The sequence below is a fragment of the Nicotiana tabacum genome, chromosome 1, assembly GCF_000715075.1.
Source record: "Nicotiana tabacum cultivar K326 chromosome 1, ASM71507v2, whole genome shotgun sequence".
Classification (NCBI taxonomy): domain Eukaryota; kingdom Viridiplantae; phylum Streptophyta; class Magnoliopsida; order Solanales; family Solanaceae; genus Nicotiana; species Nicotiana tabacum.
The window spans coordinates 38,359,137-38,386,228 of NC_134080.1; positions in this window are offsets into that span (position 1 = coordinate 38,359,137).

A 27,092-nucleotide genomic window follows, 5' to 3' on the forward strand; every position below is an offset into this window, starting at 1 on the left:
ACTCTCTGTCGAATTTGAAGAAGAAGCCTTCGGAAAGCTTTAGAGAGTATGCTATTAAGTGGCGTGAACAGGCGTCGAGAGTGAAGCCTCCCATGGATGAAGTGGAAATGGTCACTACCTTTCTCCAGGCTCAAGAGTCTGACTATTTCCAAAACATGATGTCGGCCATGGGTAAGCCATTCGCGGAAGCAATCAAGATAGGAGAGATGGTAGAGAATGGGCTGAAAACGGGTCGGATTCTGAGTCAAGCAGCCCTAAGGGCAACCTCCCAGGCCGTCCAAAGCGGGTCTGGAGGGACGACAAGGGGGAAGAAGAAGGAAGAAACGGCTATGGCAGCCTCTGAAGCAAGGGAGTATCGTCATCCCAGGCCCCATTTTCCGGAAAGAGCCCCACAACACTACTACCCCCACTCAAATGTGGCATATGCTCATCAACCTTATATGGTCATGAATGCCCAACCTTATAACCATTCACCACAACAAGCCAACCGAGGCCCAGCTCCACCTCCCAGAAATCAGCCTCCTTACCGCAACCACTATAACCCACAACCCCCGCAGAATAACTACCGCCCCTAGGAGCCACCTCGACGGCGGACTTTCACGCCCATCGGTGAACAATACTCTCATGCAGTCATATTGAAAGTCTGGCTATGAATGCCAGTTTCGCTTGTCAGTTTATTTGTTCCAATGCCGGTTTGATATCAGGTTTCGGTACAGATTCTTCGTTTCGAAATGATGTAATGATTGTTGAGAAAAACTAATAATCATTTTTGAGTTCAATTAGTAGTAATTTTTCCTAATAATACAGCCGATTTCTTTATCAATTTCAAATAGGTTAGAGTGTTAAGAATAGAACTTGGAGGTCGTTAAAACATAACTCAATATATGTTGTTAGTTTGTTTGCAATCTCACTTAGCGAATTAATAAGCATATTCACTTGTTGAAGACAAAGAATGCCGTAGCTTTCACCTCATGAACAATCAATCAGGTAATCAAACAAGTTTAGGTTCGGCAAACATAATAAGGATTCAGTCCGTATTTGTCTAAACCAGCAAAATTCGGCATCATCCTTCCCTTTAAAGATAAATGTAGTAAAAATGTAGTCCTTGTAGGGTACCCTTCTAAAATAATGAGACGAGCCTCGCCGAATCAAAAGGCAAATTGCGGGGCCCTCAATAATTGGTCATAATAAATACTTAGAATTTGGGACGGGCTGTTTAGTGAATTCCACTCCCCTCCCCGAAGACAATAACGCGTTAGATTCTTTAGGCGCGACTTAATCAAATTACATTCCTAAATTCGGGTGCGCATTTATGTGACCCAATTTCAAATCTCAATGGAGTCGAAATGTGTTAACAATTACGGGTGCATTGATTGTGACGTGGTTCGAGATACATTTTCACGACGTTGCAATTCTATAAAAATAAATGATAATAATAAAAGCGGTTAAAACTTAATAAAAGCACATAAGTCACAACATGTATTTAAATCAGATATTTAGCCATTATAACAATTTAAGCGACCGTGCTAGAACCACGGGATTCGAGGGTGCTTAACACCTTCCCTCGGGTCAACAGAATTCCTTACTTAGAATTTCTGGTTCGCAGACTCCATTTGGAAAAGTCGAAAATTTCCTCGATTTGGGATTCAAGATAAACCGGTGACTTGGGACACCAAAAGCCAAACCTTTCCCAAGTGGCGACTCTGAATTAAATAAATAATCCCATTTCGAATATTGTCACTTAAATTGGAAAAACTCCACCCGCGCATTTCTAACCCTTCGGGGCCGGGCGCGCAAAAAGGAGGTGTGACAGTCACATCAATGTGCACCCGATTTTAAGAATATAATTTACTTAAAGTCGCGCTTAAAGAATCTAAACGCGTTATTATCTTTGGGGAAGGCAGTGGAATTCACTAAAACCGTCCCTCCCAAACTCTAAATATTTATCATTGTCAATTATTGAGGGCCCCGCAATTTGTATTTTTATTTGGCGAGGCTCGTCTTATTATTTTAGAAGGGCATCCTACAGTGACTACATTTCTATTATTTTGTTTCCAGAGATAGAAGAACGAAAAATATATGCTAATTGAAGTATATGTTTTGGCCTAAATCGGACTCCTATCAATTTCTGATTAATTACTTATAAAGTAAAAAAACATCATGCCTTACGAAAATACTTTGGTCGAACAAAAGATTACATATGAGATTGATGAAATGCAATACTTAATCCGAACATTACATACGAAAAGATTTCTTGTTGAACTTAACTGGACTTATTTGGGCTAGATTAAAGGATAACTGGCAAAGTAAAATGTTTTAATTTTGACAAAGAATCATGTACGAGTTAACGAAATACAACACTTAATCCGAACACTTCTCGAGTTGAACTTAACTAAACTTACGTGGACTAATCTTGACTAAAAAAAACTAAATGAAACAGGAACAGTATTGTATAAGGTCGAAATATACATGCCCATATTAACAAACAAACTACCGAGCTAAAACACAACAGGATAAACTTAGTCGAATATCAGTACATGCTTTCGAACTGTTGAATTATAAACTAATCAATTTTCACAGGCCTGCTAATGTACTATGAATATTACAGCAAATGCTTGAACTTCTTCAACCTTTTTCATTTCATGCTTTCAAACTGTTTCAATTACATCAATATGGGACTTGAAATGTGTACCTGAAAATGCTGAAAGTGCAAAGGAGAAGAAGAAGAAGATGGGGGAATCAGCAGCAGCAAAAAGCAGAATTAACAGTAGCAGCAGGACAAAAATGCAGCAGCAATAGTGAGCAAGATAGCAGCAGCAATCAGAACAGCACAACAGAAAGGATTCTGTTGCGAGATGGAACTAGAGTTGAAGAAGAAAAAAGCCAGATGAAACAGCACACAGTGTAATACTCCAGACAATCCAATTCCGGAATATACCAAATGCAACAAAACACTAATAATAATCTCGATTGAAATTTAGAAGAAAGAACACTGCCTAACGTATTGACAATAGATGAACTTCAGACAAACAAGACCAAGTTTTTGATTTCTTAATCTGTTTTTATCTCTTTCTTGCTCTCTTTCTATTCCTGCCAACTCTTTCTTTTTCTTTTCTATCCTCACAATGTATGTATTTCAAGCTTTATCTTTCAAAACTCCTCACAGTGTATTTTCCTTCTCCCTGTATTTTTTGATCTCCTCTCTTCATCTCTGTATGCCCATCCTTTTATAAGCCTTCATATTACCCCTTTTACAGCCTGATAGATTATCACCAATACCCCTCCAATGTGCCTCCCATTTTCCATCCCAACTTTAGCTAATTAAGTATTAGACCCCATTCACATTCCCTGGCAGATTCAACTTTTTCATTTTATTAACTAAAAGCAAGTATGGGTAGTAGAATATATCTGACAGCATATGCTGTCAAACCATTTTAAAATTCAAAGCCCTTTTATGCAGGAAAACAGGCTGTGCACAAAGCACATGAGGTGCACCAATGCACATGCTGTGCACGAGTGCACATGCCTTCCAATTCAGAATTTAAACCAAACAATCCTTTTTACATTACTGATCAATTCAAACAACTATAAGTAAACAAAAACTGGTTCTTAATTGACTCAACAAATGCTTAGTAGAAGTAAATCGATTTGTTATTGTTCGGACAGTTGAAACTAATTGACGACACATGTCGACTCGACTATATTAGCATTAACATACACAATCGTAACCAAAAATCCAACATTTAACAGTATCAACCCATAATTCGAATTATACTGACTGAGCAAAGTGGTACTCGAGGAACCAATTGCTCAGTCAACATTTGAAGCTCAATTATTGTACAACAAATACATATGTCTTATCAGAATAGGAGGGGGGGATTTTAGACAAACAAACAGAGGTTCAGGCAAAGCGGTTGAAGAACAGTTGATAGAAGTCAAGGACAGAAAACGAACAGACCCTTACAACAATCAAACGAACCAAAACAACTAAAAAAAGAAAGAAACTCACCTTAAACCGCAAAAGATCAAAACCTTAACTCGGACTTGGTCAGGCCTTTCTTAAGGCTGAACGGACTTTAAACGAAGTGTTTCTCAGATGAGAAACACTTTGATTAAAGTCCATTAGACCTTAATCTCTTCGGTTGAACCAGTGACGGAGGAACACAAAACTTTCAAAACTTAGATCTGGGATTCAGGCTTCCCTGATCAGATTCGGACCAAACCAAGTATGGTTTGGTCACGAGGAGGGTCTGGGGAGTGTCTGGTGTGAAGCTGGGGTTGGTTGGTGTAGATCGAGTTTTGACTCGAATCTTCAAATGAAGATTCGAGGACCTGGAGGGTGATTCGAACTAAACGGTTAACAGGTCTATGTTCAGGGTGGTGAGGGGGTTCTATGGTGTTCAGGGCAAGGTCACCGGCGTTCATGCCGCCGGTTTTTCATGGTGAGGAGTACAGGGGCGGCTCTAGGGTTTGTGGGTTTGGGTGAAGACGACGAGGCTGGGGTATTGGATAGGGGGTAGGGTACGATTATGAACTTATATAGTTAGTGGGTGGACGGATCTCGACCGTTAGATCAATTTAGATCTACGGTCTGGATCTGGTGGTTAAATGGAACGGTGTCATTTCAAGTGTTGAGGGTTTGGGTTCGGTCCGGTTGTAAACGGGTCGGGTTCCCCAGTGGGTTGTGGGGAAGTGATCTTGGCCGTTGATCAACCTGAGATCAACGGCCCAAATCACACTGGACTAAAACGTCGTCGTTTGGACGTCCTGGGCATCAGGTGGCCTGGACCGGGCAGGCCTGGGTCTTGGGCTGTTTGTTTGGGCCAATTTTGTTAAAATTGGCCCAAGTTCCGGAAGGGAAGGGGTCCTTTCTTTATTTTTTTTTATTTATTTCCTTTTTCTTATTTATTTTAAAACAAAACTAAGCCAAAAAATCAAATTAAAATTAAATACACACTCAATACAATTATTTGCACACACACTAAAATATTTCAAAACAGGTAAAGTCAAACAAAATAAAATCACGGACGAAGATGCCTATTCATGATTTTCTATTTAACGACCGGATTACGGCTCGAATTATGCAGGACACATATATTTTTTTTTTGAATTTTGTTTTAATAAAGTAAATAAATAAAAATGGGCCGAAGTCACAAATAAATCAACAAGGTGCCGTACAGAAATCCAAAAATTGTACAGCAGGGCCGATTATTATTTTTTTATTTCTTTTTGGAGCGATTGTCGTGCGAAACAAAAATCACGTGCTCACAGCTGCCCCTCTTTGTTCGGAAACACGAAGGGTTTTCGTGCAAAGAATTACGAAATAACTTAATTTTGTGTAACAAAAAAAACATAAAAAAAATAGGATAAAAGAAAATAAATATAGAAAAAATGTATGAAAAATCTAAAACCAGCATTTCTGCCAAAATAGGGACAACTGTCTAAAACACGAGAACATTATGATATTATCCTATGTGAAAGTCCATTTTTAACCCTTTAATTACTGCCTATTTCAATTTTACCTTATGTTCTGATTTTAAAATCAATTACAACCAATTTAAGGCTTTCAAGCAAGTGATTAAGTTGCCTAAGGGTATTGCATTTCAGTTTCTGAAATTAAGCTAAGGTTTAAATGGCTACTGAGAGGTTCAAACCCAAATTTAAACTCAACAAATCAAACATGTAGGCAATCCATAAATGTGGACTCAAATTCAAATAGATAGTCATAATTCAGAATTAAACTATTTTAACTAAGACTTTGATGAATCAGGCTGAGACTAAACCAATCTAGAATTAGCTGAGATAAGTAATTAATTAACCACTAATCCTATACAATTTAACTAATGGATACTGAGAACAAACTTCCAAGAAAAAATAATGAAAGAAAAAAGGAAACAACACAAAAATGGTTATCATAAACTAAAAAAATGCTAAAACTTGGCAAACTAAATTCCTAGGGATAAAATCTAATCATGCAGCTAATGAAGCTAAATTGTTTCAGGCAAATAATTCGGCCTAACTCCAAATAAAATAAAGTGCTCAAATCAACTTAAGAAAAATAACCAATACAACTAATCTGACCAATTACATACTCACAACACATTTAAACCAGCAGATAATCTGAAATTAACTCACACAACTAAAGAAAAGATCAGAGAGAGGCAAAGAGCAAAACAAGAATAAGAAAAGAGGGAGAAAAGTACTGTGAACAAAGAGAGGTGTGTCTTGACCATGCATCACTGGTAACTTCTAAATAGTTCGAGGCTAATGCAAAAGGATTGCTCTTATCAAAAGCAATCAATTTACATGAGCCTAGACCCAAGACGAACAGAATACTTGCAAAAGCAAGCAATTTTTTGCAAGTATTCAGAGAGGCTAGGGCTGATTTGAAGGGGGCTAATCGTGGTTTAGGGTTTAGAGAGGTGTCGGGGTTATGAGGTGTGAATTTGGGGCCATTTGGACACTTAGGGTTTTGGGGGTTTTGATTTCGATCTAAGATTCGAAGGTTTTGATGATGATTTGGGGAAAATGGCTAGGGGATTAGGAAAGAGGAGAGGGTGAGGAGTGTCTGGTGTGAAATTAGTGGTGTTTGGGGCGCCGGAACCGCCGTGAGGCGATTTCCAGCGGCGATTGGCGGTGGAGACGACTAGGAATGTAGGGGAGGCTAGGGTTTTGGGGTTAGGGGTGTTAGAGACAAAATGAGGGGTTCTGAAATGGGGGGAAATAATTTTTCGGACACTTATATATTAATTGAGTGACTTCCGGGCCGTTGGATTTACAAGATCCAACGGCTATGATGAAAACAAAGTAAAACAGGGTCGTTTTGGGGATGGGGGAGACCTGGACCAGGTTAGCTATTTTGGGCCTGGGTTTTTGGGGCAGATTTGGGATTGGATTTTGGGTATGGGGCATCCCAATTTCAATTAAAAGGCCCCCTTTTCAATTACCTCTTTTTATTCCTTTTTCTTTTTTTTTTATCTTTTTTTTTTAAAATTAAAAATCCTAAATTAATCAAAATTGTAAAACGAACTAATTATCTAATTATAATAATTATAAAAATTACTTGATCCTAAAAGAGAAAAATTAATAATCTAAAAATTAAAAGGTAAAAATGTAAAATGAGCTATTTTTTGTGATTTTCATTTTTAATAACATAGATAATTAACTAATTAATCCTAAAAATGTAAAAACAAACCTAAATGGAATGCATGATATTTTTGGCATTTTTCATGATTTTAATAAAAATTAAACGTGCACAAAAATGCAAACAATTAATAAAATTCTACAAAAATTCCTAAAAATGGCAAATAATTAAGAAAAAATCAAGTTTCTTGGGATTTTATATGAGTAGTTCTTATAGGGCAAATATCATATGCTCACACCTGGCGGCCTGGACTGTACTGTCGTTTGTTCCTGAACAAAGGCTGAGTTGCCCTCTGATATGTCCCTAGACGGGGCGTATGAACTCGTCTCGGGGAGGTATGCACCTCTCCCTCTCCCGGCTATTGTCTTTTTTCTGATTTCCTTATGTTGAGTAGGAGGTAAGGCTCTCTTTCCTCGCCCCCTAGAAGGTTCACCCCTCCTTTTAGAAGTGTTGCCTATGCCTCTAGATCAAACCATTGTTTGTATCAAGCAAAGACGATTATTAGTTGCAATTCAATGTTCAGACATACACAAGAGATATGCAACAATACACCAGAAAATACAGTGAGGGTCACATACATAGTATGCTTGCTGGGTAAGGATCTGCGGTCCGCATAATTGTCTTGCAGCCGCAGATAAGGCTTTACGGACCGCACAATTTTATTTTGACGCTACAAAAGTGAAGTGTGGTCCGCACAATTTCACTTGCGTCCACATCTGAGAAACCCAAAATATGCCAACTCTCTGATGATAGAGAATTGGCTGATGTGCGACCGCAACATGATTTCTACGATCCGCATATTTGAGTCACAAAGTGTAGACTCTTTGATGATAGTAAAAGGGTTGTTCTACGACCGCGATGGAAATTCTACGGTCCGCACAATTTTTTTTTGCGGCCACAGACCCCTTCTTCACTAATGATGCCCTAGAATCACTCTCTATGGACCGCACAATTAAACCAGCAGCTGTAGAATTTAAAAACTTCGAACAGTTCAGTTGGATCATGCTAGGTTTTGCAATTTTTGTGTACAATTCGACATGGTAACATCATAATGTATGTGAATGTGTTGACCCAGTCTCAAATGAGTATGTATTAGTTAACCCACTACAGATTTACCCCCACATAAATGTACAATTGAGTTTTACTGACAAATGGCCTAAAAATAATTAAAAGAACTACAAATTAAACTAAAGATGAAAATTTATAACAAGGAATTTAAACATACCAGATGTGAATGAGTGTAAGGAATGAGTGATCTAAAATTTTGGACGTGTGGGCAAATGATTCACCAAGAAATTTCAAGATAGTGCTAGTTTTGTGCTTAGAGAGTAAAAATTGTAACCCTTGTCCCTGCCCTTCTAGTTGTACTAGTGGTTCATAAAATAGGGAAGAAGGTCGAGTGCGGCAACACATTTTCATGTGCGGTCTGCGTTCTATTACCTGGGGCTGCATTTTTGGTTCACCATCTGCGGTCCGCAATATTTTGTGTGCGGCAACAAAATTCTTGTTGTGGTTGCACATCGACCTTTTCTCGGACAGACTAAACTTTAGAGCGTTTTCATTTTCAAACCTTCATTTGTGCGGTCCGCACGATAATTATGCGGCCGCAGTGCACTTTTGTTGCAACAACTATAAATGTGCGGTCCGCACAATTCAAATGCGGTCTACGATTCTTGCAACACTTTACCAGATTTCTGCCCACAGTTCTTGTAAGTCACACTTAGTCATGTACACACATCAAATCAAGTTAGCCAAAAATAACACCTAACTATAAAGAAGAAAAAGGAAAGAAATATGGGTTGCCTCCCAAGAAGCGCCTGATTTAACGTCGCGTGACAACGTAGAATACCATCAATTGAAATGAAGGACAGCCATGATGTGGCTATCTCCAACTCTGCCCAAATAGTGCTTCACCCGATGACCATTGACCCGGAATACTTCACTGTTTTTGTTCTTCAAGTCCAATGCACCAAAAGGTGTCACACCCACAATTTCGAAGGGACCACTAAATTTAGACTTTAGCTTCACGAAAAACATTCTCAACCTTGAGTTGAACAATAATACAACATCGCGTAGCTTGAAATCTTTGTTCCAAATGTATATCTTATGAAGATATTTCATCTTGTTTTTTGGTACAAGGACGAACTTGTGTAGGCATGGTACTGAAATTCACCCAATTCATTCAAATGTGCAACCCTCAAGTTAGCGGATACACCAATCAAGATTTAACTTCATTAGAGCCCACATAGCCTTGTGCTCAAGTTCCATCGGAAGATGACAAGCTTTTCCGAACACCAACTGGTATGGCGACATTCCAATAGGTATTTTGTAAGCGGTCTGATAAGCCCATAATGCATCTTCAAGCTTCTTGGACCAATCCATCCGGTTAGCATTCACTGTATTGGATAGAATACTCTTTATCTCTCGGTTGGAGACTTCCACTTGACCGTTAGCATGTGGATGATAAGGAGTCGTGACTTTATGAGTAACACCATACTTGCTAAGTAAAGTGTCGAAAGCCTTGTTGCAAATATGTTACCCCCCATCTCTTATAATAGCTCGTGGAGTACCAAACCTTGTGAAAATATTCTTCTTCAAGAATGCCACCACACTCCTCGCCTCATTGTTGGGTAGAGCAATGGCCTCAACCCATTTGGACACATAATCCACCGCGACCAAGATGTAGGTGTCTCCACAAGAACTCCCAAAAGGACCCATGAAGTTAATACCCCACACATCAAAAATATCAATCTCTAAAATGGTAGTGAGAGGCATTTCATTTTTCTTTGAGATTCCACCTGGCCCTTTGACATTCATCACATCTTTTTACTAAATCACTTGCATCTTTGTAAAGAGTGGGCCAATAGAAACCACAACTAAGCACTTTGGTTTCTATTCTCGCTCCACCAAAATGACCACCATATGGCTAAGAATGACAATCCCCGAGTATTTCACCTTGATTTTCTTCCGGTACACATCTTCTAATCACCCCATCCGTACAAATCCAGAAAAGGTGTGGTTCATCCCAATAATAATCTTGACAATCCCGTTTTAGCTTCTTCTTTTGATTTGAAGAGAACTCATCCTGGATGATTCCACACACAAGGAAACTTTCTAGATCCGCAATCCATGGCACCTCAAATAGCCAAGAGTTACTCACCGGGGAAGGAGTCATTGATTTTAAGGCCAATATGTGGTCTCCCCTCCTCCTCCAAACGAGACAAGTGGTCCGCCACTTGATTTTTACTCATTTTTATATCTTGGATGTCAATATCAAACTCTTGCAACAAAAGCACCCATCTCATCAACCGAGCTTTGGAATCTTTATTGCTTATAAGATAACAAAGCGCCGCATGATCCGTGTGGACAATAACTTTTTCTCCCATCAAGTACAGGCGGAACTTCTCAATTGCAAACACAGTGGTAAGGAGCTCTTTCTCCGTAATGGTATAGTCCATACACACTCTCCAACTGGTCACCGTTCATGTAGAAATAAATTCATTCTTATCATTGATGACCACCGTCATGCCCCCCTCTTTGGGACACATTGAACCGGAGAGGTCCACGAACTATCGGCGAAGGGATAAACAACCCCGACATCCAACCACTTGATAATATCCTTTTTTACAATCTCTTGCATAGCCTCATTGAGTCTCCTTTGATGTTCAATATATGGTTTGGCGCAAAATGCTGGGCTTATTCCCGGAATGTCCTCCAAGGTCCATCCAATAGCCTTCTTCCTCTTTTGTATCACCGCCAGAGTAGAATCTACCTGCACATTAGTCAAACAAGAGGAGAGAATAATCAGTAAAGTAGAACAAGGACCAAGAAATTCATACCGAAGAGGTAGTGGCAATGACTTCAACTTCAAAGTAGGAGGCTCTTCAATAGAAGGCTTTGTAGGAAGAGTTTTCCTATTTTTATGGTCCAAGGATAATTTTCAGGATGCATAGTTGTACAACCCATTCCTTGCAAAGAGTTAACACATTCCATGAAGCCATCTATCTTGTCATCATCAAAGTTGAGCAAGATGGCCTCCAAAATATCACCAACATTAACCATAGCACTTTTTTCATCAATAATAACATTGGTCACCAAATCCATAAATGAGCACACCTTATTGCTATTTGGTTGCCACATGGACTTACACACATGGAAAACCACTTTTTTATCACCCACCCGGAAGGTAAGTTCTCCAGCTTCAATATCAAAAAGAGACTTCCCCGTAGCAAGGAAAGGTCTTCCATGAATAATCGGTACTTCATAATCAACTTCACAATCGAGAATGACAATATCCGCCAGAAGAATGAATCTATCAACACGAACCAAGACATCTTCAATCACTCCCAAAGGTCTCTTTATAGTACGATTAGCCATTTGCAATCTCATAGATGTGGACCTTGGTTGCCCAATTCCTAACGTCTTGAAAACCAAATAGGGCATCAAATTGATACTTGCCCCAAGATCACAAAGAGATTTAGCAAATTTGGCACTTCTAATTGTACAAGGAATCGTGAAAGCACCGATATCCTCCAACTTAGGATCCATTGAATGCATAATTGCACTCACTTAATGAGTGACTTTGATAGTTTCAAAATTCATTGACCGCTTCTTTGTCACAAGATCCTTCATGAATTGTGCATAACCAGGCATTTGTTCCAAAGCTTCAACTAATGGCACATTGATTGAGAGACTCTTCATTATTTGAATAAACTTCTTGAATTGGTTTTCACCATTTTGCTTGGCAAGTTTTTGAGGGTATGGAGGTGGAGGCTTAGGAAATGGTTCCTTAGCCTTTTGCACTACCGGCTCCAGTGTCAATAATGTGATCCCTAAAGGGGTTCACCTCCTATTAAGTGTCTTCCACATTATCATCAATATCAATATGAACCTCATTATTAGGTTACAACACATTTTTCGAGATCTCCTCTTTTTGCACCACTTGCTCATCATCCACAAGTTGCCTTTGACTTGAGGTAGGTGCATTCCCACCTCTTCCACTTCTTATAGTAACGACCATGACATGCCCGTGTTGTTTCCACCCTTTGGGTTTACCACTGTATCACTTGGTAGTTCCTCCTTAGGATGAGTATTTAGAGCTTGAGAGATTTTCCCCATTTGAACTTCTAAGTTGCGGATTGATGTGTTGTGTGAGGCAAGTTGGGCATCCGAATCGGAATTCTTTTTCATCATATGCTTAAACATACTTTCAATACACCCCATCTTATTGTTTGAAGAGCTTGGACCATGAGGATGATAAGGAGGTGTGTTGTTTGGTTGTTAATACATCGGGGGCCTTTGAAAACCCGACCCCCGATTGCTTTGATTGTTGTTCCATCCGCCTTGATTGTTACCCCCCAATTTCCTTGATTATGAGCATTCCAATTTCCTTGATTGTTGTTGATATGCCAATTCCCTTGATTGTTTCCATCACTCTAATTTCCTTAGCTATTGCCACCACTCCAATTTTCTTGGCTATTGCCACCACTCCAATTTCCTTTAATGTTTTGAGGTCGCCATTGTTGTTGGTTCGGGACTTGAAAGTTGTTTATTTTCCCTTGAAAATTGTTCACATATTGCACCTCTTCTTCTTGTTCATTATAAGAATCATCTTGATCAAACCCACTACCCTCTTACACATAATTCTCCATTCAATTTTGCACTTGTGGACCCTTGGTCCTTCTCTTATTTACCATCATGTCCACTCTCTTCCATGGAATTAACTTGCTTAGGATTTTTTACTTGATGTAATTGAGCCTTTGCTAGTTGATTCATTGTAGTTGTCAATTCGGCAATGGCTTGCCCGTGGTCATGCAATTCTTTATGAAAGAGGATCATGTTCGGATCACTTAATGGAATATTAGCCCGAGATTTCCTTGCTGATGACGTTTCCGCCATTTCATCCAAAATCTCACAAGCCTCTGCATAAGGCATAGTCATAAAATGTCAACTGACAAGTTGATTTACTATACATTAGTTGGTCATGTTAATCTCAATATAGAAGGTTTGTTGAATCATGTTTTCCATCATATTGTTGTTGAGACATTCCTTGACCATTGTTCTATATCGCTCCAATATCTCGTGTAGTGGCTCATTCGACTCTTGCTTAAATGCCAAAATCTTATCTCGAAGTGTAGCCATATGCCCGAGAGAGAAGAACTTAGCAATACATTTCTCCGCCAACTCATCCCAAGTACAAATGGAATGGTTCGGTAATCGTTCCAACCAATCTAAAGCTTTCCCCCATAGAGAAAAAGGAAAAAGCCTTAGCCTCAATGCATCCTCGGAGATATTTATTTGTTTGCTCCCCCAACAAGTGTCCACAAACCCCTTCAAATGTTTATACCATTTTGACTTGGAGCATCGGTGAAGAACCCTTATTGCTCTAGAAAGGTGAGCATCATATTGGTGATTTGAAAGTTGCCTACCCTAATACGGGGAGGGACTATTTCACTCGCATGCCCTTTATTGGGCAACACCCGATGTGGAGCCGCTCGTGGTGGAGGTGGGGGGTGGAGAGGGGACATTGTCATTAAGCACTCCGCCTCTTCTATTGGCTTGAGGTTCAAGAAGAACCTCATCAACTTGCTCATCGTCGACGTCCACATCCCCTAAAGGCATATTTCCGAGTTCATTGCTTGTCGCCATAATTGTACCTACAATTATTTCACACAAGCCAGTAACACGAGAGGAAAAGAAGATATTTCACACACAAATCCAAATATATAGCTAACATCGTTTTTAACTCCTCGGCAACGGCGCGAAAAATTGATCACGTCCAAAGCACACCTCAATAGAGATATGAAACGGTCATATATAACAATAAATACCCAACTAGGAGTCGGGGTCGAATCCACTGGGATAAAGACGTTAATGCTTGTGTTGTTGATTGGGGTGTATTATAGCTCACAACTCTACATTACTCAGTCAATACCTCTCGGTCAGAGAGTGATTTTGCCCAATTTAGCTTTCTCAAGACCAAATGGGTATCACCCAAAACAGTTGATAAGAGCTCAAGTCGGGTTATTACTATCTCTAGGTTGAACCCTTTAATTGGGTTAATCAATCTCTCAATTGACCCAATTCCTTGTTAGCTAAGTTATCCTAGACTAGGTCCCTCTTTCTCAAGTAGAGACTAAGTCAAATAGGCATGAATCAATGTTTGAAATCATTAATTCTATAATTGAAGCATGAACTAAGCTAAATAATAAACACTCAATCATAAACAAGCACTAAATTAATCACTCATAAATTTACACACTAGGGTTGGGTCACAATCCTAGTAGAAGCCTAGCTACTCATAAGAGAAATTACAAAAAATAGAGAAAAAAACTAATTAAACTCATAGTAAAAGATTAAAATAAAGAAATCTAATATTTAAACACCAAAATAATATAAAACTTCCTAAAGTAGTAAAGAAAAATGGATGCGCAACTTCAGATGTTCAAACTTGCTCTAATTTTGTGAAACTCGTCTATTTATACTGGGCTAAAAATCTCGAACAAAAATGTCCCTCAGGAGGTTCAGCTGCCGCACAATTCCATGTGCGGTCTGCCGATGTCTTCAGCTGGCAGGAAGTAGAGTTCTACGGCCGCACGTTTTTGAACTGCAGCCGCGAGACAATCTTCTGTGACCGTACAATTCTTGTGTCGTCTGCACTTCATAAGGGCATCAAGACTTAGTCTTATAGCATACTCTCTGAACTTTGCATCTTTGTCAGTAAAAACTCAGATTTGCGGCCGCACAATTCATGTGCGGACCGCACATTTCCAAGAGTCCTGCTAAAATTTCCTTCTTGGCTTGCGGCCGCAGATGGAATTCTATGGTCCACAATTTCTTCTGCGGTCGCAGAATTCCTTCTACGGACCGAACATTTTTGCTTCTGCACTTTTTATTGCCTTATGTTTCAGATCACTCTTTTTTGAATCGTATTTCAACTCGAGAGACCAAGCTTCCAGCACTCCTGCAATTTGCACAATTTTATTAGTTTCGGGAACATAATTCGACATATTTAGGCTAAGAAAAAAGCTAAAAGGTTCTAATAAGCAGTCAAAAACACCACTTATCAGGGGGACATCTTCCTCTCGAGCGTCTACGAACGGAGGAGGAGATGTAGCAGTTACTGGTAATGAAGGCATAGCCGGTGTGGAAGAAGATGAAGCTGATGGTGTTGTGGGTTGAGAAGCAGTTGCGGTAGGGGCAGTGCTATTTGTTGGTTGCTCACCAACCGAAGGTAGAAGAGACCCAGTATCCATCCTCATAAGACCGAAAGTTGCAACTAGGACCGAAAAGGGAGAATCAGCATTCTCTACCAAATCCATTTCTTCAAAGAGCTCGCCATTGGTAAGGGTTTCAAGCTCTCCAAATTGAGTATTCTGTTGAGCTAACGAAGATCGGCGTCTCCTTTATAGGGAAGCCTCTCCATCACTAGCTTCCTTGTCATCGTCATTAACCATAGTGGTTGCGGTTAGCTTGGGGTGTCTTTCTTCACTTTCTTATTTTTTTTCCCCGGCCGAGGAAGAACGACACCTTTTTGGTTGCTTGTTCTCCGGCTGAAGACTCTGAGAAGAAGCATTTGTACCGGAAGTAAACTCGAGGGCATCAGTCCGAGTGAGAGCCTCCTTCAATAATGTTGCCGCCTTTGCGGGATTGACCAAAACATCCTTCTCTAGGTAGGAAGCAGAACCCTACGGGAGACCTACCTCTGGGTAGGGTTAGCAAGTTTTCTTATGTACAAAGGTGAAACGAAGGAAGAGTGAGTTTGCCATGGTTCTTGGCCCTCCACCTGTATTTGGGGGCCAACTTCTTCCACCGGCGGGTATCTAGCGTAGTAGTGGCATCTACTGAGTAGTTGAAATAACGAAAAAAATGGGTTAACAATGACATGAGACAATTTTTTTTCGAAAAAGGTAGATTTTGGACTTACGTGAATGATTCCAGGATTCGGGGAAAGACGGAGTTGATGTCAGGATGATACTATGGTAGCAATGATGACAAACTGCTTCATCTATCCACGGTAATTATCATCATCTATGCTGGTAAGAAAGGTATGATGCCCATGCTTGCTGAAGTTTATTACTCCCCCACGGAAGATTTTGGGAGAGTAGAGATTCATCATATGTGCCAGGGTGAGGGGCTCCATCATTTCCAGGAACTCCTACCGCAGACATGCCACCTTTCGCCACACCGAAGGGCCACCTGAGAAAAACAAATCTGGTATCAGTGGCACAATTCCAAAATCACGGTGTCAAGTCCCCCACTCAATGAGAATAGGCCTAAAGTGAAGGGGTACGTGTAAATGTACGAGAAACCCTTCTTAGTGAAGGTTACTCGCTCCACCAGATCGGGAGCAATGATGTTTAGGTCGTGGCAATCAGAGTCCTCCTTCACAGTAGGAATATTGGAAGGGCGAATAGGAAAAGAATATTTACTAACAGCCCAAGTTCGAGGGTTTGAAGTGGGGAAAATCTCTTCGAAATCTTTGCCAGTATTTAGATATTTAGGTATGATGGTGCTCACCGTGGGAGGATCAGTATCAATATCAACCTCTTTCTCTTTACTCCTCTTCAGGCCCCCACCAAAGAGAAGACCAGAGTTCTTGAAATATTAAATAGAAGAACCCATAATGGTAAGAAGATGATAGAGTTTTTTTTGAAAAAGATCAAGAGAGATGAAAGCAGAAGAAATTTAAGTGCAAAGAAGTTAAGGAAGTTTACGAAGTTGTTAGAAATGAAAGAAGAAGTATGATGTGTATAAATAAAGGTATAGACGGTTAAAATCATGGTCATGATTACCTCGAGAACCGCCATAAATATTGCTAAATTGTGGGGTAACACGTGTTCGGGGTATTAAATGCGAAGAGACGTGCGTCTTATCAAGCGTGAGAAACTTTTCAGAAGGGTTCAAAAAAATTCCTGCCAAAAAGGAATCTTCACCAACTTCTCGATGACACCAAGATGTGCCACCGAAAAATAAGGGACTACCTGTACAGAGGACTATCTGTATAGGGTGAAATCGATTTATATTAAATGGTCGAATGATGGTGTGACACGTAGAATTGGAAGCAAATGAAAGACGAATCAAGTGAAAACCAATACCAAGGACAATAGCTCCGGTTGGTACCGTGTAGACCCTGAAGGGGACGTAATCAACGGAATCAAACAAATGTTTGCCACCGGTTGGCATTTAATGAAGAATATTCCTCAGTACTAAATATGCGACCGTTGCACAGAATTTTAGCATTCATGGTCTGCCGTTATATATTCATCGATGGACCCTTATTGTCATTTAAGAGGAGTTTGATCCTAGGATCTTGTTCCCTAGGTATAGCTATAAATAGTGGCTCCAACAACCATTGTAGAGAGGAAAATTTCTGATGAAACTTATGCTACACATTTTTTTCAAGCTAAATAATACTTTATTTTCTGTCTAATATTGTTTTTATCGCTGTCTTCGGAAGCCTTGCCCCCTGAATCAAGCTACCTACTGTTTTTTTCGATTTCAACGCTAAGTCTTATATTTTCATTTAATTTATTTATCATTTTGGGATTAAAACAGTTCGTTTGTCTATAAACCACGTAACAAATTCAACTGTAACGTTTTACGGGTAAACAATAACAAGTTTAATTTAATATAATGGTATAATAATTGTAATACACTAACATATATATATATATATATATATATATATATATATATATATATATATATATATATATATATATATGTGTGTGTGTGTGTGTGTGTGTGTGTGTGTGTGTGTGTGTTGCAGTGCCTTTGACATGTCGGTGAAGTGCATCTATGGATTCAACTAATTAATGTTAACAATAATTTATTAAAGGGACAAAGAAAGAATACAAGAGTGCTGGTGGAAAACACCCAAAAAAAAGAAGAAAGAAAGAGAAAGATAAAGAAAAAAAGGAATTGAAATGGCCCCCCTGAAAGGCCATGACAACAAGTCATTAGCGTGAAAGACGATGCATTTTAAAGAATAAAAAACAACATATCAATTCACGATAATGTGTAGTTTCTAATACAATTATTCATTATTTCATTAGTTCTTTGCAATTTCAATATTTTGAACGGAGTCAATAAGTTAGTGACAAGTCAAAATGAAATTATAAAAATTATAAGACCTTGCTATATTCTTCAATTGGTGGGCATATATAACAGAATATTTGGGTGGCGTAATAATGAATCTCTAGATAAGCCCATAAATCTTAGTAATGGATTATGTTATACTCAGCTAGCGTTTGAATATAGATTTGATTGATATTTGAAATAAGAGTTTTTGAAGTTGTGTTAAAAATAATTTTTGAAAGTTGAAACTGCATTTGGACATACATTTTATTTGAAAAAAAAGTTGAAATTTTGTGAGCGAAAGAAAAAATTTCACCCAGGACAGTTTTTGAAAACTTGAATTTTTTAATTTTTTTTTAAATACTGATCATATTCCATGAACAAACAATATTTTTAATATTGGCCAAACGAAAACTTAGTTTGAGGCGAACATTATTGGAAATGCAACAAAATTATGATATCTATATGGGATAACTATTTTGGTGTGATTCCATGTGTTTACACCAAAATTAGGTAACAATTAAATTTGTATGTGGTTTTAAGGATATGTGATTTAATCTAACACGAACAATTAAGAGTATCAAATAAATGAGTTTGAAATGAAATAAACGAGTTAGAAATGAAATAAAAGTTCAAGCCAATTGCAATATTACAGTTAAGTCTCAGCTTGGATTGCCCAATGACCTCATCCTCGGTTGAACCCTCGGTTCAGCCCAGTCGTGAATGAAGAACAGAACAAATGAGCAAAGACTTTTATAATAGCTAAAAGACAGAGAATAAACTTGTATTGCTTTAATTTGGATGCTACATTGTGTCTTACAAAAGAAAAACTTTCCCTTTATATAATAGGGGAGTTTCACCCCTAGTATAAGTCTAAAAAAAGGTAAATATCTTCCCTTCCCAGTAATTACTAATCCATAATCGACATCGAGTGATACTCGCGCTCCGGTTGGGAGCGAATATCATGGCCCTCTATTCGTAACTGTTCACCGTGTTTTCCGAAGTCTTAGAACTCATTCTTGGCCCGGGGCGCGTTGTTTTACCGTACCCGAGGTCAAGCACACCGTTCATTCTCCCTGGATCTCGATACGAAGGGTTTTTAACCTCGACTATAATCCCTTGTGTCGGTGCCCTTTCTCCATCCCCTCACTGGGAAATCGGGGTAGACGTTATCCTCGATTTTACCCGTACACACCATGATTTACCCGGACATTTGCATCTATACCCGTTTTTTGGGTCACATTTTAACTTATACCCGCTTTGCATAAAAAAAATTGCAAATGTACACACTTTTCGCGTAACTTCAGGCATACGGGCCTGAAGTTCAGATATTTTTGCATGAAGTTTGGCCTGACTTGCAAAGGCAATCACACAAACTTCAGTTCATAGTGCAAATGACAAACTTCAGTTCAATAAAACAACAGCATGTGTTGGCTAAAGTTTTTGTTTGTAATTACTGAACTTCAACATTCTAGTAGCTGAAGCTTTGTTCTGTATTTGCTAAACTTCAGCATGTTTTAGCTGAAGTTTTTATTTATAATTGCTGAACTTCAGCATTCTATTAGCTGAAGCTTTGTTCTGTATTTGCTGAACTTCAACATGTTTTTGCTGAAGCTTTGTTCTGTATTTGCTAAACTTAAGCATGTTTTAGCTGAAGCTTTGTTCTGTTTGTAATGAACTTCAGGGCTGAAGTTTGTTTTGTATTTGTTGAACTTCAACATTCTAGGAGCTGAAGTTTTTGTTTATATTTGCTAAACTTTAGCATTCTTAGAGCTGAAGTTCTAAACAACAATGAATTTAATAGATCATGACTAGCAGAGTTACTACAGATAAATTAGAACCAAAAACCAATGTGCCTGTAAAGCTAAAAAATCTAAGAGGTTAAATTATTGTGAATAAGACCAAACTGAACATAATGGGACAAGCAGATATATATTAATCATCAGGTCCGAAAGACCTGAAATTTTGCACATACATCCCAAATGACACAACGAAACTACTGCAACTCTTGGAATTCCATTCTGACCCCTATATCAAAATCTCACCTATCAACCGGCAAATAGGGCGCCCCGTGCAATTGCATCTATACCCAATTTTTGGGTCACAATTTAACTTATACCCGCTTTGAAAAAAAATACAAGCATACCCACTTTTCGGGTAGCTTCAGACATACAGGGCCTGAAGTAGCAAGAATTTATGTCTGAAGTTTAAACTTCAGAATTTTTTGCCTGAAGTATGACCTTATCAAAGTAAAACTTCGGATATTTTGGACTGAAGTTTGGCCTGACTTGCAAAAGCAATATAAAACTTCAAACTTCAGATAAATTAGTCTGAAGTTCTTTAGTTTGTAGTGAAAACTTCAGAAAAATTAGTCTGAAGTTCTTTAGTGTCACGACCCAAATCTACCCTGTCGTGATGGCGCCTATTGTGGAACTAGGCAAACCGACTCTTTTACCAACACAACCCGATATTTCAATTTAAAGATTTCTTCAAGCTATTTAAACAATAAAACTTTATAAGATAAATCTGAATAATCAAATGCGAAAAGAAAAGCCCGACATCGGGGTGTCACTAGTCATGAGCATATACTAAGAACTGTCCAATAACACTAAGACTACTACAGTCTGGAAATCAACTAATAACATCTATAGGAAGATATGAGGGAGAAGAGCAGGGTTGCGATCGCCATTCAACTACCTTGCTAATTCCAACAGATCTGCGACGGATGAAATCAACACTCACAAGCACGTTCAGCAACCTCTGGATCTGCACACAAGGTGTAGGGAGTAATGTGAGTAAGCCAACTCAGTAAGTGATAAGAGTAAATAAAGATTGAGCAGTAGTGACGTGCAATAAAACATATACAGTTCATATCATGAAATCTCAGAAGAATACAATAGGCTTTTAAAACCACGATTTTGAATCAGCTCAGCTCATTTAAATCCAGTTTCAGTAAAGCCTTTTAGAACATCCTTCAACATTTTTCCAACAAAGTAATGAAATAGTGAGTAAAAATGATAAAAACATAATCAGCCCCTCTAACAAAACTCACTCGTATATAGCCCCTCGGGCAAACATCACTCGTACACAGCCCTCGGTCAAACATGAATCATAAATAGCCCCTCGGTCAAACATCACTCGTATATAGCCCCTCGGGCAAACATGAATCATAAACAGCCCCTCGGGCAAACATCACTCATATATAGCCCCTCGGACAAACATGAATCATAAACAGCCCCTCAGGCAAATATCACTATCACTCATATACAGCCATTCGGGCATACTTTACAATCGCTCGTAAATAGTCCCTCATGCACAACATGAATCAAGAACATCCCCTCAGGCAAAATATCATATCACTCACTCAGGGTACCCGCGCTCACTGGGTGTGTACAGACTCCGGAGGGGCTCCTACAACCCAAGCGATATAACAAGCCACCTCGTGGCATAAATCAATCAGGCCCTCGGCCTTATAACAAGCCACCTCGTGGAATAAATAAATCAGGCCCTCGGCCTCACAAAATCATGAATTAGTAACAACCTGCTGCGGTGTGCAGCCCGATCCCATAAATATCCTCACAAGAACAGGCTCTCGGCCTCACTCAGTCATAAACCTCTCAAGCGACTCGGGCTATCAGTAAAAAGAGGGTGCTCAGCCCAAAATAATATTTTTTATATGCATCAAAATGGGTAATAAAGACTGAGTTTATGAGATCAGTAAACATAGCATGACTGAATATAGATATTAATTCAAAACAGTGAGAGGATAATAAGAAAAGGCCCCTAAGGGTCCAAACAGCTTTGGCACAGGGCCCAAATATGACATTTAGCCCAAGTTAAAGAAATTCTTTCTAAATCACATAAGTATCAAATAATTTCAGTCAAATACGCAACTATATAGTTGCTACGGAACGAACCAAGTTACAATCCCCAACGGTGCACGCCCATATGTCCGTCACCTAGCATGTACGTTACCTCAAAGTAGTAAAACAATGCGAAATTTGGGGTTTATACCCTTAGGACTAGATTTACAATCATTACTTACCTCAAACCGATCAAAATCCTACTTTGCGATGCCCTTGCCTCTCGAACCGACCTTCAATGCCTTGAATCAAGCCACAAACAATTCGATACAATCAACACGAGCTAAGGGGTCAATCCCATAAGAAAATGCTAAGCTTAGGGTCAAAAGTCAAAAAGACAACACAAAAGTCGGGCCCGGGCCCACGTCTCGAAATCCGACCAAAGTCACAAAGTCCGACAACCCATTCGAATACGAGATTAACCATACTAGTTTCACTCAATTCCGACTTCGAATCGGCTTCCAAATCCCAAAAGTTTATTTGATGAAACTCCCCAAATTTTCCCCAAATTTCATCCCAAATCACTAATCAAATGATGAAATCAATGATATATTCATGATTATTAACCAAAATCGAGTTAGAATTACTTACCCCAATGATTTCTTTGAAAAACTCCAGAAAATTCACCTCAAACCGAGCTCCCAAATTCCAAGATGTAAAATAAAACCCTAAACCCCATTTATATAGTGCACTCTTTGATCTCCACTATGCGGTCCGCGAAAATCCAGGCGCGGCCGCGAAAACCCAAGCCCTTGCGGTCGCGAAAAAGTGGTGAGGCTTCACTTTTGGTGGTTTCACTGCCAGACTTTAGTATTTTGGTCATAACTTTCTCTACAGATGTCCAAATGATGATTTCCTTACTTTTTTGAAAACTAAACACGAAGGACTACAACTTTTGTTTTTGAATCATCTCAAAATTCCTTGTAGATCAAACGATATAGGCTTCCGAAGTCGGACCAGCGAATCTGCAGATCTTCCCTGGAGCGCGGCCGCAAAGTTTTGCCGAGGTATGCGTTTCTAAGGCACCAGAACAATGCCAGAGTTTTGGAAATGTTCGGACTCACTCAAAACTCACCCGAAACACACCAGAGGCCTCCGGAACCTCAACCAAAGGTACCATCAAGTCCTAAAATACCATACCAACTCAATCGAGCTCTCGAATCACATCAAACAAAAACAAAAACATGAATCGCACACAAGGGCGTACACAAAATTTTCGGTAAGCGGTGTCAACATTAAAAAAGTAAACATGTGAACAAATCATTAACGACATTGAACTTAAAAAGAAATAAAATTCATATTTAATTCATACATTATATAACTCACATCAATAAATTTACACCTTTTGAAATATATTTATAATACCCTCGTAGAAATATATTTAACTTTTGTTGACATTAAGAACGAAAAGAAGTATAGGCAAAGTGGTCAAGTTCACAACCTGTTTTCGAGCATTATTTTTAAAACAACTAAAGAACAATATACTATTAAGCAAAAAATACTGCTTGAAGTTAGAATCGATCTCCCACCAACTTCAGTAAAAGAGTCACTCAGCCAGTGACCTGCATCGTTTTATGCTTTAAGTGGTGTCATTCGTTTTCCATCTATTCCTTTTTCATATTATATACTACATGTTATTCAATAAATTTTTCGGACGAAGCGGTGTTCAACCAAGGTAATTCTGCCCCTGATCGCACACCAATTCAACCTTAATGAACTTGAAACCTCAAACTTTCACAACCGATGCCGAAACCTATCAAACCTCGTCCGAATGACCTCAAATTTTGCACACACGTCACAAATGACACCACGAACTTACTACAACTCTCGGAATTCTATTCCGACTCCGATATCAAATTTTCCACTGCCGACCGGAAATCACCAAATTTCCAATTTCGCCAATTCGAACCTAATTTTACCACAGAGCTCCAAGTCACATTCCGGATACGCTCACAAGTCCAAAATCACCTAACGGAGCTAACCAACTCATAAAAATTCAAATCCAAGATCGAATACTAAAAGGTCAAAACGTGGTCAAACCTTTCAAATTTAAAGCTTCAAGCTGAGAATCATCCTTCGATATCTATTTCGATTAACCTGAAAACCAAAACCGACGATTTACATGAGTCATAATACATCATACGGGGCTAGTCATGCCCGAGAACTGGCGAGCGAAGTGCAAATACTCAAAATGACTGGTTGGGTCGTTACATCTAGTTTGTAGTGCAAACTTCAGATAAAATCAGTTTGTTATATTTGAACTTCAGATAATTTTTCCTGGCATGATAGTTGCAAACTTCAGGCAAAATTTAACCTGGTAATGTCTGAAGTTTGGCCCTGCAGTCCCAAACTTCAGTTGATGCTTCTTCGAGCTTTGACAATAAACTCTTGTTTTATTATTTACGTACTTTGTGTTGGGATGTATTAATGTTTGAGAGGCAGTGTCGAGTCTTTCTTTCTTCTTGATTTGTCGCTTTGTCCAATTTCCAGAATCGATAACATGTGTAACTTGCACGATAACATGTTTGAGAGAGAAAAGAAGAAGAGGAGGAAGAAAGGAGCGTAGGTCGCAAGATCTGAAGTTGTCAAAATTAGGATATAGGTTAAATGAGGGCACCAAATAGGACGTCCCATGCAATTTTTACCGTTAACTATATATTGCAAGACCATGAACTATGTGTATTCTTTCAGCTAAATTAAAGTAGTCTGGTATGTCTGTTTATGCAGATTTACACACTTGTTGCTATAAAGTTATTTCACAATGTATTGTGGTATATGATCGGCAGAATGAAATGTATTAGAGCATTAACATTGGCTATCGAATAACATTCGTCGAAAAAAAAAATACAAACTCAATATTCCAAAGAGCCAAGTTTCACAGAAAAATATTGTATGTGGTTTCGACTAGATTGAAGTGGTTCGATAAAACTATTTAAGCAGATTTTTATGCTATAGCGTAGGATCGTAAAACACGCGATAAGTTAAAACTAGTGATAAAGATAAAAAGGAAAAGGCTAAGACGTGCACTCAAAAATGAGAAACTCAACGTGTAATACGACAGATTAAATGCGAAATGTCCAACGTAATACCACTCCAAAATGAGAAACTCTCATTTGCAACATAGCATGTGGCATTTATGAACCTTGTACTAAATTTTATCCTTTATACTCACCGCCCAAATAACCCTTGTCCGCTTATTAATTGACCTATTTTGTTGACATGCACTAATAGTTAATTTTCTTATTATACACTTCTTCACTGGGTAAAACCCATTAATTGTCTTGTACCCTAACTACTAAATTAATGAACATGAAAATAAAAGTATTATAGTTGAATAGGATATGAACTCCAAAATTATAATTGTCAAATTTTCTATGGACAGGAGGTCTATGGTCCAATTCTTGTCTAGGGGGTCTGATAATGAAGGCAAAAGTATTTGACATAAAAGTACGATGTTGTATGTAGACCCATGTAGAGGCAACTCGTATCCTAAGTTTCTTGATTTTTTTAAAATCTGTGTGCGCAATATTATTTGAAATAATTTTGAAGACAAACATAAACGTTCACTTTTTGGCGTTTTTGGTAAGTGCGATACATGAAAATATGGCTTGCAACAATTATTTATCAAATAAAAAAAATATATATGTAGGAGTTTGATGGAAATTGCGTCCCAACATGTCTTGGTTTTTCTTGAAAGTTAGATAATAAAACCATTAAATTATTTTTGGGAAAACATATTGGCCATACCTCTTAGGCTTTTAGCACGAGAGTATACCCTACTAATTTGTACGTCCATGCTTTTATAAGATATGATTTTCTTTTAATTAATGCCAGCTAGCTAGCTCTTAACTACAACTTGAAAGTGAACTGGTAATGGTTATCTGTCATTATAAAATGTACCCTTAATTGTACTACAAAAATGAAGTGTCCAATTTTAATTATGCTAACTAACAGTAGGCTATGATAATGGCAATTGGCTGTAAATGTTCTTTGGTTTCCATTGAGTTGCTTTCAATGTTGGTTTTGGCCCCTCATGCTAAATGCTAACAGTATATTATACTTATTGTGAAATTTAGGGCTCGTTTGGCAGTAAAAAAAAGGTTTCTTTTTTTGAAATATTTTAAGCTTTTTTCGAAATTAGTATTCGGCCATGAATTTTTTTATTTTCACTGAAAGATGAATTTCGGAATTTTCAAAAATTTAAAAACTCTAAAAAGCTATTTTTCAAAATTTTCACTTCAAATCACTCACAAAATTCAAAAACAACCCACAATTATATTCATGTCCAAACATAACTCTAATTTTCAAATTCTATTTTTACTTAATTTTTTTTTTACTTTTTTCTGAAATTTACAATTCTTATGTCCAAACGCCCACTTAATTTAATTAGAGATCACTAGACCTTTTTGTGAATGACGGTGTCGAGCAATCCTGCTTACGCGCATTTTAATTAATTCATCGAATATGTGCTTTCTACATTAGCATATATAATGTGTAATTCTAATCACTAAATTTATAATCGAACTATTTGGAGTGTCATTTATTTGTAATTTCAATTATTCAAGTAACCTTCCAAATTATGACATATATATGTAAAGTCTAGTAGCTTGTTTGGCTCTTGTCCAAATTATATTTGAGTAAAAGGAGAAGCAGTTTTGGAAAATTAGGGAAAAAATAGTTTCTCCCTAAAATCAATTTTATGAAAAATACTTTTGAGAAAAATACTTTTTAAAAATTTAGCCAAATACTAATTATTGCTCAGATATATTTTTTAAATTAATTAGCCAAACATAAATTGTTTTTCGCCAAAAGTTTTTGTGAGAAAAACATTTTTAAAATAAGTTAATTTTTGAACTTGATCACACAGGTTAAAAGTATTTAATGTCATTATAGTTGAACAACCATATCTACACCTCAAGTGATTGGTTAGAAAATTTTGGCCATCCCTCTATTCAAAATTTGTAGAACAATCAAAAGGTCGTTGTTTTGTGGGGAAGGGGTCACGT